This window comes from Miniopterus schreibersii (genome assembly GCF_964146895.1).
Source record: "Miniopterus schreibersii genome assembly, chromosome: 9".
Lineage (NCBI taxonomy): Eukaryota > Metazoa > Chordata > Mammalia > Chiroptera > Miniopteridae > Miniopterus > Miniopterus schreibersii.
In genome coordinates, this window is record NC_138118.1 from 51068366 (window position 1) to 51084529 (window position 16164).

A 16164-nucleotide genomic window follows, 5' to 3' on the forward strand; every position below is an offset into this window, starting at 1 on the left:
AATTTAAATTACTTATATAAAATATGAAATAAGTGCTTTAATATACAGTGGTCAAGCCTGGCCGGGCATGGCTCAGCGGTTTAGCATTGACCTAAGATCCAGATCATGGTTCGATTCCCGGTCAGGGCACATGCCCGGATTGCGGGCTCGATCCCCAGTCGGGGGCGTGTGGGAGGCAGCCGATCAATAACGACTTTCTCATCATTGATGTTTCTATCTCTCTCTCCTTCTCCTTTCTTCTCTCTGAAATCAATAAAGATATATTTAAAAAAATACAGTGGTCAGTCTCCTAATAGAAAGACCCATTTGTGTGGATGTTTATATCTTCCACATTTAAAATAATTCTTCTGCAATTAGAAGGACAGACTTAGAAACTGATCTCATTCAGTCATTTTAGAAACAGTAAGATGCATTTCCCAAGTCCTAGTGAAAAGAGGATGGTACTTTGGCTCCAGGGCTCTGCTGTAAGATGGCAAGCCCATGTAACTCATCATCTTTATAAAATATGAAGAAATCAGGAAGCATAGAATCATAAATTTAACATCAGCATTCTGAAGGAATCGTTGCAGGCTTTTAATATTTTTTTTCATTAATAGCCATTCTGTCACTGTTCCTAGTCCTACATTTAGAGCACATCCCAATATGGACTTCAACAAGCTGTTTTAAAACAGACCACCCTGTATTGTAAAGTGAGTTCTGAAGATTTCTGAGCCAGATCTGTGAATCATCTGTGACTCAGCAACATCCCACGGGCCTGACAGCCCATATATTCTCTCTCAAAATGTTCCTTCTGCAAGGGAGAGGCTGAATGAACTCCCTTATCGCTATTCAGAAAATACAAAAGGCAATGCATTAGAATCCACACTACCTGTTTTAGGTCATCTGTAATAATAGAAGAAGAAAAAAAAGCCCATTGCACATCTCTTGCTGTCTGCAGAACTGTCTTCAACAACCTGGGGTCTATTTCCCCCAAAACATGGGATCATCCTCTCATATCTCTTGGTAACATCAGGGAAATAGTAGCCTCATATGCATTCACATCACCTTTGAACATTTTGTAAATGAATCTTTAACTGAGCTTATTTCTCCGATTAGCACAGATAATCAGACATTATTTTTAGTTCTAGAAAGTGAAGAAGAGAACAACTTGGTGTTCTAGTCCAGTTTCTTATTTAATGGAGGCTTCCCTTACACATTACCCATAAAAAATTATCATGCTAATTCTCCCCAATACTTCTTGTGATAGGCATTCATTACCTTACTAGTAACTTTTGCATTTGGGAGGTGAAACTGTTAGAAAGTTCTCCTGAGTGCAAAAGAAATTAAGGATATTTACCTTATAAATTATTATGCAACCATTTAAAATCAGATCTTTTTATATACATTTATATACTTACAAGTAAAGTTATAAATATTTCAGAAATAAATTCAAAATGTCTTCAGATATCTAATTCCTAACACCTAGCAAAAGAACACACAAAAGAGAACTGTATATATTTTACAGTGGAGGCAGCTGACTTAGATATAGCCATCTGACTACCATATTTTTGCTTGTCTTTATCCTTAAATTTAACCAGAATGAAAGGAAGGAATAAAAATATAGGTATGTAAAGGGCAGAGTGAGAATTTCTATCTTCTCCTTGCAATTTAAAAAAAAAAATCAACAATCAGCAACGAAGGGCAATTTAGGGGATAATGATTAATAAGCATACCATGTAAGTTTAATAGGAATATTTTGTGACCAAAAGGTGATCTGAGTCTCCAAAGTTCTGGGACCTGGGTTCAGAGTTTAGGAGTAGACTGGGTCTGCCCTTCTGCCAGGTTCTTTAGACTATGGATCTAAAGAGGATCCAACAGCCAAGGCCCAAAAGCAAAGTTGCAGCCAAGAATCAAGGAAGTAGCCCCCAGGAATAAAGACCCAAAGAGGCGAGGCAGTGTACATACTTTTCACCTAAAAAAAACATCCGTCAGGACTGTGGTAAAAGTGTTCTAATTTCCATCTTAGCTGGTCTTGTTCTCTGCATTCTCCCTCCTGAGCTAACAGAAGGGGACGTTTGTGGAATGAATGGGCAGACAATAAAATTAATGAAAGGGACTCCAGTGTGCCCACCACAGGATCTTTCGTCTTCATTAGAGAAATCCAGAGGACTACACAGAGCTGGGAAGCCCAGGGGAAATAACATGTTTCTGATTAACCAACTCTCCCTGAATTTATAGCACTGACAGCTGGTAGTAGATAAGATTAAATGAAGGAAAATGAAAGTGAAGGAATTGAAAGAAATTCAATGGACCCAAAGGAAAAAAAAGAAATCAAGGGACAGAATAAGGAGGTGGAACACTGAGAATTTGGGAGGAGTGGGGAGAATGAAAAAAGAAAGGAAACTAGAAATAAATGAACTTTAAAAAAAAAAATTGAATGTGGAGTTTCATCAACAAACCTTTAAGCAATACACTGTGTACTATTGTTCAAATAATCACTGCAACTTTTAAGGTGTGCCATTAACAGCCCTGTAAGACTAAACTGATGTAGCCTTTAATCCAACTATGATGGAATACATGGTTGCTTTATTCTATTTTACATAGAACTGTGAAAGCAAATCTCTTACAAGACTATACTTATTTATACGAATTTTTGTTTATATTCAGCTTATTGTTAGGAAAAGCAATGTTCATTGATTTTTAAAGCTCAAGTATATATATTTTCAGTGTGGACAATGGATTTGAATAGCATTGATTTTTGCTGTGCAGCTAGATCAACCACAGATCAATAAATGAATGACAATTTGTTTATACCAGTCATATGGTTGGCTCCCTGCAAAGCAATGGAGTTCATATTTGTGCATCTCTAGATTTTAGATACTCTTATATTAGAACATTACCATGAAAGACACAATTTTAATTATTTCATTGTGGTAAAAACTGAAGTGCTATCGCATATGTTACCTCTAAGCCTTAGGCAGCCATCTTTCATATTCTCTTGACAAGTTCTAGGTGGATAAGGTGAGGTTTAAAGAAGAGCTTAAGTTATATTGCTTGATTTGCACAACCCTACAAGTTATTTTGTATTACACATGGAGGATGACATAAGAATTGGGAAGTGAAGCTACTATGGTGGGTGTTTCTTTACTCCTTAATACTTCAGCTAATGAGTTGGGAAAACTTTTGCACTCAGACCCTCAAAAGGGAAAATGAACCTAAATGGAAAACAACACCTGAACCTCCTAGGTCGCTCATTGCTAGAGCACCAATAGATTAGCCTATGTATTCACTAATATTTTGGGTAAAGACAGAGATTTAGATCTTGAACTTGCCACTCTGTATAGAATTTGACACCATCATCAATCGAATAGCATGTTCTTGGCTGCTGTTTTTTCTGCCTACCATGTTTTTCCTCCATGTCTTCTCATTCTTTTTTTTTTTTTTTTTAAAGATAACTTTATTGATTTCAGAGAGAGGAAGGGAGAGAGAGAGATAGAAACATCAGTGATGAGAGAGTCATCATTGATCAGCTGCCTCCTGCACACCCCTGACTAGGAATTGAGCCCACAACCCAGGCATGTGCCCTGACTGGGAATCGAACCCCGATCTCCTGGATCCTAGGTCGATGCTCAACCGCTAAGCCACGCCTGGCTGGGCTTCTTCTCATTCTTTTAAGTCCCATGTCAAATGCCATCAACTCACAGACTCATTCCTGACCACAGCAGGTAAACTGATCACTTTATCCTGTTCCCTGTCCTCCACATCGGGCTCTGTTTTTTCAGGACACTCACAACCTTGCAGTTATATTAGTCTTTTTACTTGTTTTCAGTCTCTTTTTTCTAATAGAATGTAAACAACACAACAGAAGGCCTTTCTCATCTGAAATCAAAAGCACTTAGCTTTGCATTGAGATAAAATAGTTGTGCAATAAAATATTAATTGAATAAATACACAAATGACTCTTCAGGGGAAAGCAAAGAGAAGAGTCAAATTGGGATATCTGCATTTATGCACAAGGCATGATAAACAAGCCTTCAACTGAAAAAGCACGGCCTTAAATCCAATAACTTCTCTTCTTAAGTAATAGAATGGAGAAGAATGGATAAAAATAATCTTGGCTGACACAGACACCATAAAGTCTCTTAAAGCCATGTGCAAAAAACCTTACATTTCAAAAGTCTGAATTTTCATACTAAATGCCCATAAAATTATTTGGGTTCATTTTGGAATGAGAAAAATAACAGGATCATTGTTTCCCTATAGCAAAAATTAAAAATTCCAACAGGGATGAAGCCATCGCACCAAGGAACGCAATGTAATCAAAGAGGAACAATTCTGGGCGCTGTCCACCTACCCCAACTTTGATGCAACACTGCACGCCACTGCCAATTTGCTCGGTACCTAGACTTTCACTGCCAGTGTCTGCTTTGACGACGGGAAAGTTCCCCATCACGTGCAGAAACCTCAACCCAAGGTGTTTCCTTATAAAGCTGAAGTACTGGCATTCTAGGGTAAATGTTTGGATTCTTCAGAGAAAAGCAGCTACACAAATTGTGTGAAAACACACAGAAATTACTATTGAACATCGTATGGCTTTCCCAATTGCTAAATTATTTTTAAAAGCTCATTAAGTTCTATGAAGCAGGAAAGTAATGATACCATAGCTGATTTCTCATTCAAAGTCAAAAGCAGAATCTGAAATTAAAGTGGAAATATAATATCCCTATTTCTGCATTTTTAGACTTTAAACAAATCAATGTACCATTTTATTTTACTTTAAGTTGTTAGAGACAATTAAGTCCAAGGAATGTGTGATTTTATATATTTTACCTCTGCTTTGATCTAGCCTCAGTTGCTGAAATAGTTGCTCAGGGACTGGCATTCTCTCTATTATTGAACAATAATAACAAAATTAAAGCCCTAAGAATTTTTTATTCATAAGAGCTAGAGCCTATCAATTTCTCCCTATTCAGAAATTTCCAGGCACATCACAGTACATTACACTTTAATGGTTTACAAGAAGCTTCCATAAACGGATACTTCCTATATTTCCAATCTTTCCTATCTTCTATAAGCATTTTCCCTTCTTTTTCTGCATATAACAATGATCCTTACATCATTCCCACTCCAGAATAACATCTTAAAATATTTTTCATCTTAAAATACTTTTGTATAAATATTCAGAAATTTGAAATAATTTGAGTATAGGATGTTACTAACATCACATTCTCATCTTTTTCATAATGTACAAAACTCTTTCTTCACTTTGTACTTTCTCTGCTGGAAATAGCATCTTTTCCTTACAATCTTCTCCATAGAAAATTTGAAGTTATATTTAAAGCCAAATTCAAGTATACTTTTCAGTAAATCACTCCGGTATATGGTACAATTTACTTACAATATAAAAAAGGTATTGTATTTTGTAGCAACTGTTTCTCAAGTTCTCCATTAAACTTTTATCTTCGTGATAACAATAAGAGTGACTAGCGTTTGGAATGTAGTAAGAATTCTTAAGTATTTAATGAATTAATGTTAATTCTATTACAAAAACAACTCATTGGGCCTGGCTGGGCATGGCTCAGTGGATGAGCATCGACCTAGGATCCAGATCGGCGTTCGATTCCCATCAGGGCACATGCCCGGGTTGCGGGCTCGATCCCCAGTCGGGGGCGTGCAGGAAGCAGCCGATCAATGACTCTCATCACTGATGTTTCAGCTCTCCTTCCCCCTTCCTCGCTCTGAAATCAATAAAGATATATTTTAAAAAACAAAACAAAAACTCTTTGCCACCCCTTCCTCCTTTCCATACTCATCCTCACTGCTTTTAGAAACTTTGTCATCTAGTGTATGGACTATTGTAATACCCTGTTTACTGGTCAATCTGACTCTAGCTTCCTCTGCCCCCAATACTTCCACAACTCTTTTTCAGAGTAAATATTAATACATGGTGTTTTTAAATAACATTAAACTTATTTCCTGATTATAAAATTAATATGTATACATTAATTAAATCCTGAGAAAGAACAAAGACTTTTCTTACCAAAACAAACCAGAATAGAGAGTATAAACTGATCCCACATATAAACATAAGCAAAAAACTATATAAAATATTGATCAATCAAATAAGAGAGAAATTTTTTTTTTAAATGCACCATGGCCAAGGAACATTTTATTCCAGGAAGAAATTGATGTTTCAACATTAAAATATCCTAATACCTGTACATATTAACTGTGTAAACTTGAACAACCTAAGTTTAAATAACCTCTCTAATCCAAATAAAAGACACACTGTTTCTTCTCAAAGGGTTGTAAAACTAAAATTAACAATCCCTGAAACATACTAAATGAACAATTAATGGTTAATATTTTATTATTTTCAATTTATATTATTTTTAACCTGTAATTTAATCCAGTAAATTAAGTGATTAAAGGTAAAAACCAACCCAATCATTTGAATAAATATCCCCAAAATGTTTTTACTAATATTTAATTTGTGTCCCTGCTAAATAAAATAATAGTAAGCTAGGAAGAAACTTCCCTAACTTAATAAACATTATCTACCAGTATATGGAAAAAATAATTAAAGGTCAAATACTTAAAACATTCCATTTAAATCAAGAGCAAAAGGAAGAATGTCCACTCTCATGGGTACAAAAATGCTATAACAGAATTCGTAGTTAATATACTAGGACAGAAAAATAAATGGGAGGCATAAACATTGGGGAAGAAAAGGGGAAAAAAGCTTTTATTATTTGCAGATAATATGACTGTCTACATAACAATCCAAGAGAATAAACTGAAGAATTACTGAACTATCACATAGTTCAGTATGAGCTTTTACAAACTCAATATGAAAAAATGTAAATAACTAAATAGAGCAATATGCAGAAGATTCAAAATTAACAGAAAAAATAACTAAAACTATTGAAAAGAAAGCCTCATCAATAACCAATTAAAGAAAACACATTTCATTACACGTCAGTTCAACAAAAAATTTTAAATACTGCTAAACACTAGGAGGTACATAATATGTGAAAATAAAGATACAATTTAAAATATATATAATATTATTTCCTAATTTGCTTTCAAAGAGTATGTATATATACATATATAGTGTAATATGTATATATGTACATTTGTTTATATGTCTACCTGTCATATGTATACATATATTTATACATATATTGTGTTTACATGTATACATGTTGTGTGTGTTTGCATGTACACATATACTGTGTGTTTATATGTATACATGTATTATATACTTATATGTATACATACAGTATATGTTTACATCTATGTTATATACATACATTATATATATATGTATATATATACTATTTGAAGGAAAATCAGAAAATATTTTCTGATAATTTTCTGAAAATGAGTGAAAAATACTCATTTCCTGTTTATCTCTAGGTCTCAATCACAAGGAAACACTCCCTGATATCCACAAAGTGGTATATACAAGGATGTTCACTGGGACATTATTTGTAATTGGAAATAAAGAAGATAAACCCAACCACTACTATTATAGAGAAGTCCTTAAATAGCTTATGGCACATCAATTCCCTGGAAAACACAACAGTCAAAATATTAAATGGGCATATAAAAGAACAAGACAATAATTAACAGAAAGATCTAAAGATCTTCAGTGAATGAGCAAACCATAATAATGTCTAAAGCATGAATTTATCCATATGCATATGTAAAAAATAAATGTTTAATTCTATAAGCAGTCACACAGGACTTACATAAACAGTGAACAATACTGGAAAGACACATACTGAATTGTTGACAGTGGAGCAGGGAGACAGTACATAAGTGGCCTCTGTAGTTTATTTTGTATTTATTATCTGCCTGAATCTTTTGCAACATAATGTATTATAATTTATTAATAATAGAATTTTTAAAGGCTAATTTACACGTCATAGAAATGCTCTACCATTTAACAGGATCTGGAACACCTCCCTACTAATTAATAGTCTTTGGGTCACAGTTCTTGGTTTTAATCCTGACTTGGTTGTTCACTAAGTAATGCAGAATGGTTACTTTATCATTTTAAAAATTAGGCTAGTAATGGTACATAACTCACAGGGTTCTTGTAAAGATTTTAAAAAGATATTACCTCTAAAGTACTTAGCACGGTACCAGAAACATAATAAATTTTTACCAAGTTTTTGTAGTTTCTCTACAAAGTTTATAATATTAGGAACTAAAGCTTATGGTTGAAAAATAAATGTATCGCTAAACTGTAGCCTTAATTTTTTTCAAGAAGAAGCAGTTATTTACATTTGAATAACTGTGCCATTAATATAGAACTCCACTGAAAGATCACAAGTTCTAGATAATATTAAAAAAATAACATCATTATAATGAAAGTCTATGAAATACTTGAGCTGTAATTTAATTACAAGACTATAAGGTCTGGAATGTTGTACAATTTTCATTTTCATGCTTTTATTAAAATTTCCCTCAGTACTCTTTCTATATTTAATAAATATCCTATTATTAGAAAAAAATGAAATTCGCTGATCTTCAATTTTATATATTGAAAAAATTAATAAGATAAGAATCTTAAGAACTCTAGTTATTTGATTTGTATATAACCTATAACCTTCAATACATACTTTTATAATATAAAAAGTGTGCTTGATAACAGGATTAATTTACACGTAACTTTTATTCCAAGATAATATTCTCAAGAATAAAAGTACAGCAAATACATATTAACACATAAATAAAGTATAAACTTTAGGATATTGTATAACTTCCTTGTAACATTTCCAAAATTACTAGGTAACTTTAGCATAGTTGTTCCTCAAGAAATCTGACCAATTCTCTGGATTTTTGTGTGAGATGCATCACTGCATGAAAGATATATGAATTAGTTATCTAAGAAATAACTTACAGCACTGATTAGTACAAAGAAAATATAAATTCAATAAGGCAAAATCTCAAGCTGTATAAAATTATAGCAACGTATGTTAGGAAGCAGGTTTTATTTTCTAATCTTACCTAAAACATAAAAGAGAATAATTTTATACACATTTAGAATAGGATTTCCAGAGAAGAATCTTGAGAACAGTAAATATATTTTTTTAATCCTCTCCCTTGAGGATATGATTTTTATTGATTTTTAGAGAGAGAGAAAGAGAGAGGGAGATAGAGAAACATCAATTTGAGAAGCATCAGTGAGTTGCCTCCCACATGTGCCCCAACCAGAGATCGAACCCAAGACCCTTTGACCCTTCAGTGCAGGCACAATGCTCCAACCAACTGAGCCACACTGTCCAGGGTCAGAACAGTAAATATTGGTAAAGGTGGGGGTGGGAGCAAACCTTGCAAAGAATCTATAACAATGAATGATTAAATATTACTGTATCTAGAATTAAGAAAATGACTTAGCAGTTTCCTCTATATATTCTTATATTTTACTATCCTAAGGTATAGTTAAAAAATATATACAGATTACTAACATGAACAAGAAAATACCAAAATGAGAACTGACCAGATGCTAGAATTGCCAAATTGTTACTAGACTACCTTAACCCACCTACCTCCTGTTCTTCTGGAACGAGGGTTCTAATTTAAGTCGCCACAATCAACGACTCTTGACTCAGCTTCAAACATCTTTATACCCGTCTCCTTGGCTAAGGACAGCTACACACAGTAACTGGCTATTGAGTCAGGGCCATCGACCTCCTTTCCCTTGGACTGTCAACTAAAAAAATGACAACGCCCAACACAATAGTCACCCAGAGTGAATGAATCAAAATTATACCTATTTTTTGTCAGATTGGCAAAAAACATATTTTTGGGTGTGCCACAGAATTTTAGGAATTAGTTGCTGTGTGCCATGAAATGGAAAAGGTTGAAAATCACTGGACGAGGTGATTAAACAAGATCAGCCACAAGCAAACCTCGACCATTACGATTCCTTTTTAAGAACTTAATTGTCTGTGCTGTCAATTCCCACTTTTTAATTGTTACAGGATCTCATACATAATGCATAATTTTATTAAAACACATCGTATTGCCTGTGACAAAGCATGAGTTGTCAAGTAAAACATAATAATCTTTGGCCTTAACCCACCAACTGACATCAATAAAAAATGAAAGTTATGCCTACAAGCTGGCTAGAAAGGCTTTCAAATTGTGACTCTCCCAACTCCAGAGCTAATGTAAAGAATACTTAGCTCCTCAGACACTCTTCCCTACTATTATTACAAATGTCTTCCTATTCTGTTCCCAAGAGTTGGATTTATACTCTGTTATTTACTAAGTCTACCGATTCATCAGTCTATATTCTACAAACAGGTTCAGTGTGATCATAATGTTTAGAAAAGAAAATAGGCCATTGGTGTTTCATTTGCTTATATCTAGATACATCTAGAAAAAAAAGCAAGCTATGGTTTTCAGCAATATAGCCTCCATTTTATTCAGCGCTGTATTTTCTAAAGAAAACCCTCCCAGAGAAAAGGCGGCTATTTAACAAAAATTGTATTACCCATGGGAAGCCCTGCTTCTGTTGCCAGCTAAAGGTTGACAAGGGTCGCTCCACACGAAACTGGACATGAGTGACATTCAAGGCAAACCAGTTCCAGAACAGCTCACTTCCCAGGGAACACTACACCACTCCTCCGATACAATGTAAATGCTTTAAGGTCAGAAGAGCACAATGCCTGTCAGTGTTCCATGTATGTTAAAAAGACAGGTAATTTAGGAAGACTCTGACATTTAAAAGGAAATCATGCTTTCAGGGTATCCCCCTCCTCCAACTTGACACCTAATTAAGCATCAATACAAAACAATATAATTGAACAGATGTACTAGTCATTAGCAGGAATTACCCATTCTCCTATCAAATCAGAGCGACAGAAAAGGCTCTATTGTAATAGGCTGGCTTAATTGCCTGAGAATTCCCCGGAGGAATGTACAAATGGATCAAGACATCTCACATGCGCACACGCACACGCAGGCACACACCCCACAGACAAACACGGGCACTCACTCTCAGCTTTGATTCATGCTTTTGTCATTGTTACATTCATCTTGGCAAATGAGAATTTATGGTAGCTGCAGTCAGCACTAGAACATCAAATAAATAGATGGAAAAATAAATAAAGCTAAATGAAAGGTAACAGAATTCAGATTTAGCTATACCATAATACAAATGTCATATATACCAATGCTTTTCATAAAATAGTTGTTTAAAATTTTTTCAGTGAAAACAGAGCACAATAAACAACTCCCTCTCCCCCCAAAAAAATAAAAAAGCAAAAACAAAGCAAACGAAAACACCACATACACAGAATATGACAGAATTGTATCTCTGGCAGTTTACTATAAAACATTTATTTCGTCACAAGGACCTGATTCACAATTACTGCAGTTGCATGGTTTGTTGATTAAATCAGCCTATAGCGATCATTAAGGGGAGCTCAGATATCCTGAAATGTGCCAAGCAATTCTTCTCACATCATTATGCAAGGCAGAGAATCCAGAAAGTTAGCACAATTATGCTTTCCTGCAACTTAATTAACAGCCCTTTTGGATATGTATAAGGTATATGCCGATTGAGGTGACTCAGTTACCCTTATGAAAGCCCCTCTCTCAACAAGCAAAAAACAAGGCATTTCTATAAAGGGTTAAGGATTTAGTTGGATTTTAGAATTTAGAATTTAGAAAACAGGTATCAGTTTCCTAATCCTCAACAAGCTAAGAGCATTAAATTGACAGAATATAAGAGATTCATTCCAAAAATATTGTACTGGATCTCAATATCTGGGGATCACTCAAAAGAAAAATTGGCATCCCTACTAGGGTTAGAGATCTATAAAGAAAAACATGGAGCAGGAAAGATGTAGGAACACAACTTTCAAACTGAATGCTCCTAAGACACACACACACACACACTCAGAACTTTAGATCTGCCACCATTCCATCTGCCCTACCCCATCACCCACAAGGGGTGTGCAGTATACAGAAAGCCTCGGCCCAGTATCCTATCACCATAAGTCATATTTCAGGCCACTGGGGACAGCAAAGACACTGGTAGCTGCCTGCATTTCAGATTCCAGAGATGATATTGTCAGAGGCTGTTCCTGGATGTTTTTAGTAATGCAGAGATTTCCTAACCACACCATAAAATCTCACCTATTGGAACTGCAAGTGCCTGGATCAAATTTCCCACCATCCCCATCACAGGAGTATGGAGGCACCGAGGGTGGGACGTGTGCCCTGCTCATGCCTCTTCCTGTCCAAGATGTTTCCAGTGGCCCAGCTCCATCCCCGCTTCCTCTTTTTATGCAGAATGTATTATCTACACTAGTTACTTCTTCAACCAGTTAATCAGGTACTGCTTTGAACACTTCTGACAATTCTGTATTTGTTATTTTTTAGTATATTATTTAACAAGCTTCCTCTTTGTATTTTCTCAACAAAAATGCAGATTTTTGTGGGCAGGATACATACATATGTGTATTTAATCACAGTGCTTAGTAAATATACTCAATGCCCCCCAAATATTATTGATTTCATAGTAGACTGTCTTAATTGCCTACAGCCCCAAACAGTGTGTTTGCGAGGTCCCCAGGGTGAAAATCAGTTACTGGCGATTGCCTCAGGCGCTCTTGGCTCCAGGAGCGAGCTTAATGACTGAAAACACATTGGCTGCCTGTCACTAGAACAAGACCACGTGTCAGCATTTCCGTGTCAGCTAAAGCTGGGGTTACCGAAAATAGGTGTCACAAAGAGGATCTTCAGGTCATTGGGCACCTATCTTTTATGAAATATAAGAAACTTGTGTTATTTTCTTAAAAAAAAAAAAAAGTGTGGCTGGTTTCGTCCAATTCAGCAGTTTGGGAAATTGGTAAGAAATATAATTGGATCCCAAACACTGTCAAATTTCGTTTTAAATTTTTCTATAATATATTTTTAAATGACTAGCTTTTAATGGATATTTTTCCATGTTGCTATATGTACGAAGCAGCTCAATAAACACCTATCATCCACACACTAGAAATAAAACAAGCTTTAATGTACATAGCACCATTCTTACAGTTCGCCCTATTGTTATAATATGAAACAGCTGGGACCTTGACAATGCCAGCCTAACACTCGTGATTTTCAGTAGATACTGTCCTTGCTTTACTTCCCTGATACAAGGCTGATGTTCTCCTCAAAAAGAAACCACCAAAAGATAAAATATAACCTTTCAATATGAACTGTATATTCTTTTCACAGTAAATGAACAATAGATATTCCAAAACAGCGGCATCTATTAATTCTGCAGTTTCCACCATAGTTAAATTCTTCTCATCTGAAATGAACAGTTCCACACTCCTTTTCCAAATATATACCTCTGTATCTAATTTAGAAGAATTTGTGTGGGTTAGACTCTTGAATCTATATATGCATGGATTTCTATATAGTACCCAGCCCCATTAAATTTTCCAGTAACTGGCCTTCTCAGACACTGACAATTACAATTTTTGGCTTTCAACAGCATTTCAGCTCACTGTTGATGACAGTGAGCTGTATTGAGCAATGCCAGGTTTGTGCTTTTAAGAAAATCTCTTATGAAAACAAAAACAAAACCAACACAACTTTAGAATAAAATGCTGAACAATAAAATGGAGAGTTATTAATTCTCTGCCACTTGAAGATTGTTTTCCACTGTTTGGCATGCTGAGATAATTATATACACATGACACTGTATTATACATGCTGTTTGCCTACTTCAAAACTGTTCTCCAATGCAAGTATTATTGATTGAAGCTTCTTGTGCATCATGTTAAAGTCACAAAAAATTACCTAATTTCCGCTGGAGCTAATCCATTACTCAAAATTTGTCAAGGAAATTCTGGATGCATTGTACAAAACTGCCAGGTTCCATTCCTAATAAAAATTGATTCTTTTTTATTGGGGTCATATAGTCAGCTTTAAAAATCTGACATCTCTTCTTTTGCCAAAATCTAACATTCCAGTTATTGACTAAAGCTTCAGCATTGCTTTGGAAGGTATTAGATTCTCTTTTCCATTTAGATCACGATTGATATATTAGATCAATGCAATTGTGGCCATCTGTCAGATTTAGCTCTTCACACTGGCTTGTCTTAGCCCCTATTGTACTATCTATAAAGTTAGTATGGCCAGTATGGCCTTAGGAAGTTTGACAAAATTGTCAAGAAGGCAGGGAGAAAATTCTATAAAGATTGTCAGAGATGGAATATTTTTGTTTTCTGTCTATAACTTGAAACATTTGTCTCCTTCCTCCTGGATGGAAGGTCTCCTAGTTCCCCCTAAAGGACTTCACTGTATTGATTGGCACTTGAAATATTGATTGGCCAGTGAATACTAATAATCAGGAGTCACTATGGCTTTAAGGAGCAAGGATCCTTTATGAGAGAATGTTCTCTTTTATATTTTCTGCTTTTCACCACATGAATATCGGACTATACCATTTGTGTTCTCATTCTCTTCTGGTTCTAAGAATTCAGGTAGAGACACAAGTCCCGTTTGTAGACCTAACTTTCTCTTTCTCTCTCTGTTTTGCTTTAGCTCTCACTGTTTCCACAAATACCTGAGCATTCTAGGCCCAAATTTTAGATTCACAAGAGATTATTTACAGCAAAGGCATTAGCCCCAAACACTGCATTAAGCTATCAATCAGTAAGGAGTATTTTGTGAAACTATGCTATTCCCCTAAATTATGCACCTGTATATACAACTTCTCTGAAAACTCCCAAAACAAAAGCACTGTTTGACAGGAATTCATGCATTTCTAGAACCTTCTTTTTAATCGAATTCACCAAAAAACTTTTTTCTAAGCACCAAAAAGATAAAATCTGAAGTCCACGTGGTGGGAAATAGGATTGGCCTTCCTACTTTATACCATTAAATACTAACTACTAGGACGTCATGCCAATCTGGATCCATGTAAGATTAAAGAAAATCATTAAGACATGTGGTTGACATTAAAAACAAAACAAAAAGCCTAAGGGCATCTAAGTCAGACCCTCTTGCAAACATATGTAATCTAAATATATTCAACTTAGGTTTGATCTTCTTACTTGGGAGTTCAGGGTTCAGAGCCAGAACTGGTATTACCTATAATGTATAGTGAGATCCTAAGGAGAACACTTACTTTCTCACCTGTAAGGCAGAGCTATTTAGCAGTGCCTTTCTCTTAGGGATGACGTGAGAATTGAATAACAGCATAAAATGTCTTAGAGTATTTAGTATATAACTGCTCAATAAATAGCAATTACAACTGTATTAAACATTATTGGGATGACAAGCTCAGTTTCTTGAGAGTTTCAGTTTTATTTTAATAATTTTAATTGACAGAAAGAACTTCTTTAAGATGTACCATACTGGGTCTCATACTAGATGATTTTCACTATCCCTAAATTTCTGAAATTAGGGCTAATTTTTAAGTTTAGAACTAATTTTCACTAGCCCTAAATTTGTGATGCTCTCATTATATGCCTACTCCCATCATGAATTCTCTGAGCTTGCAAAAATTGCCAAATCATTAATTATTAATTCCTCCTACATATATACTCCTTGATAGTTTAGCATCCTATTTATCAAAAAAAAATTAAAAGGCTAATTCAAACAGATACATGCACCCCTATGTTCTTTGCAACATTTACAATAGTCAAGATATGGAAGGATCCTAGGGGCCCATCAATACATAAATGCATAAAAAAGTGTGGTACATATACACAGTGGAATATTAATCAACAATAAAATAATGAAATCTTACCATTTGCAGCAACATGGATGGACCCAGAGAGTGTTATGCTAAGTAAAATATGTCAGACAGAGAAAGATAAGTACAAACATGATTTTGTTCATGTGAGGAATTTTAAAAAATCCAAACAAATGAACAAAACAAAAACAGACTCACGAAAACAAAGAACAAACTGATGGCTGCCAGAGGGGATGGGGGTAGACGGATGGATGAAAAAAGTGAAAAGGAATATAGTCAATAATAGTGTAATAACTTTGTACAGTGACAGGTGATTAATTGCTTAGTGTGATGTCCCCAGCTCAAGATACATCAATGTTGAACCACTATGTTGTACACCTGAAACTAATGTAATATTATTGTATGGCAACTATACTGTAATTAAATCAATAAGGGGGGGAAGCAAGAAGATCATCTAAATTTTC

The 16164-nt window shown here is 35.0% G+C and overlaps 1 protein-coding gene across 4 annotated transcripts in view; it reads right to left on the reverse strand.

The window, feature by feature from the left end:
* Positions 1-16164, reverse strand: part of CACNA2D1 (calcium voltage-gated channel auxiliary subunit alpha2delta 1) — a 453232-nt gene that overhangs the window by 387758 nt on the left and 49310 nt on the right. The gene's annotated exons all lie outside the window — the stretch shown is intronic.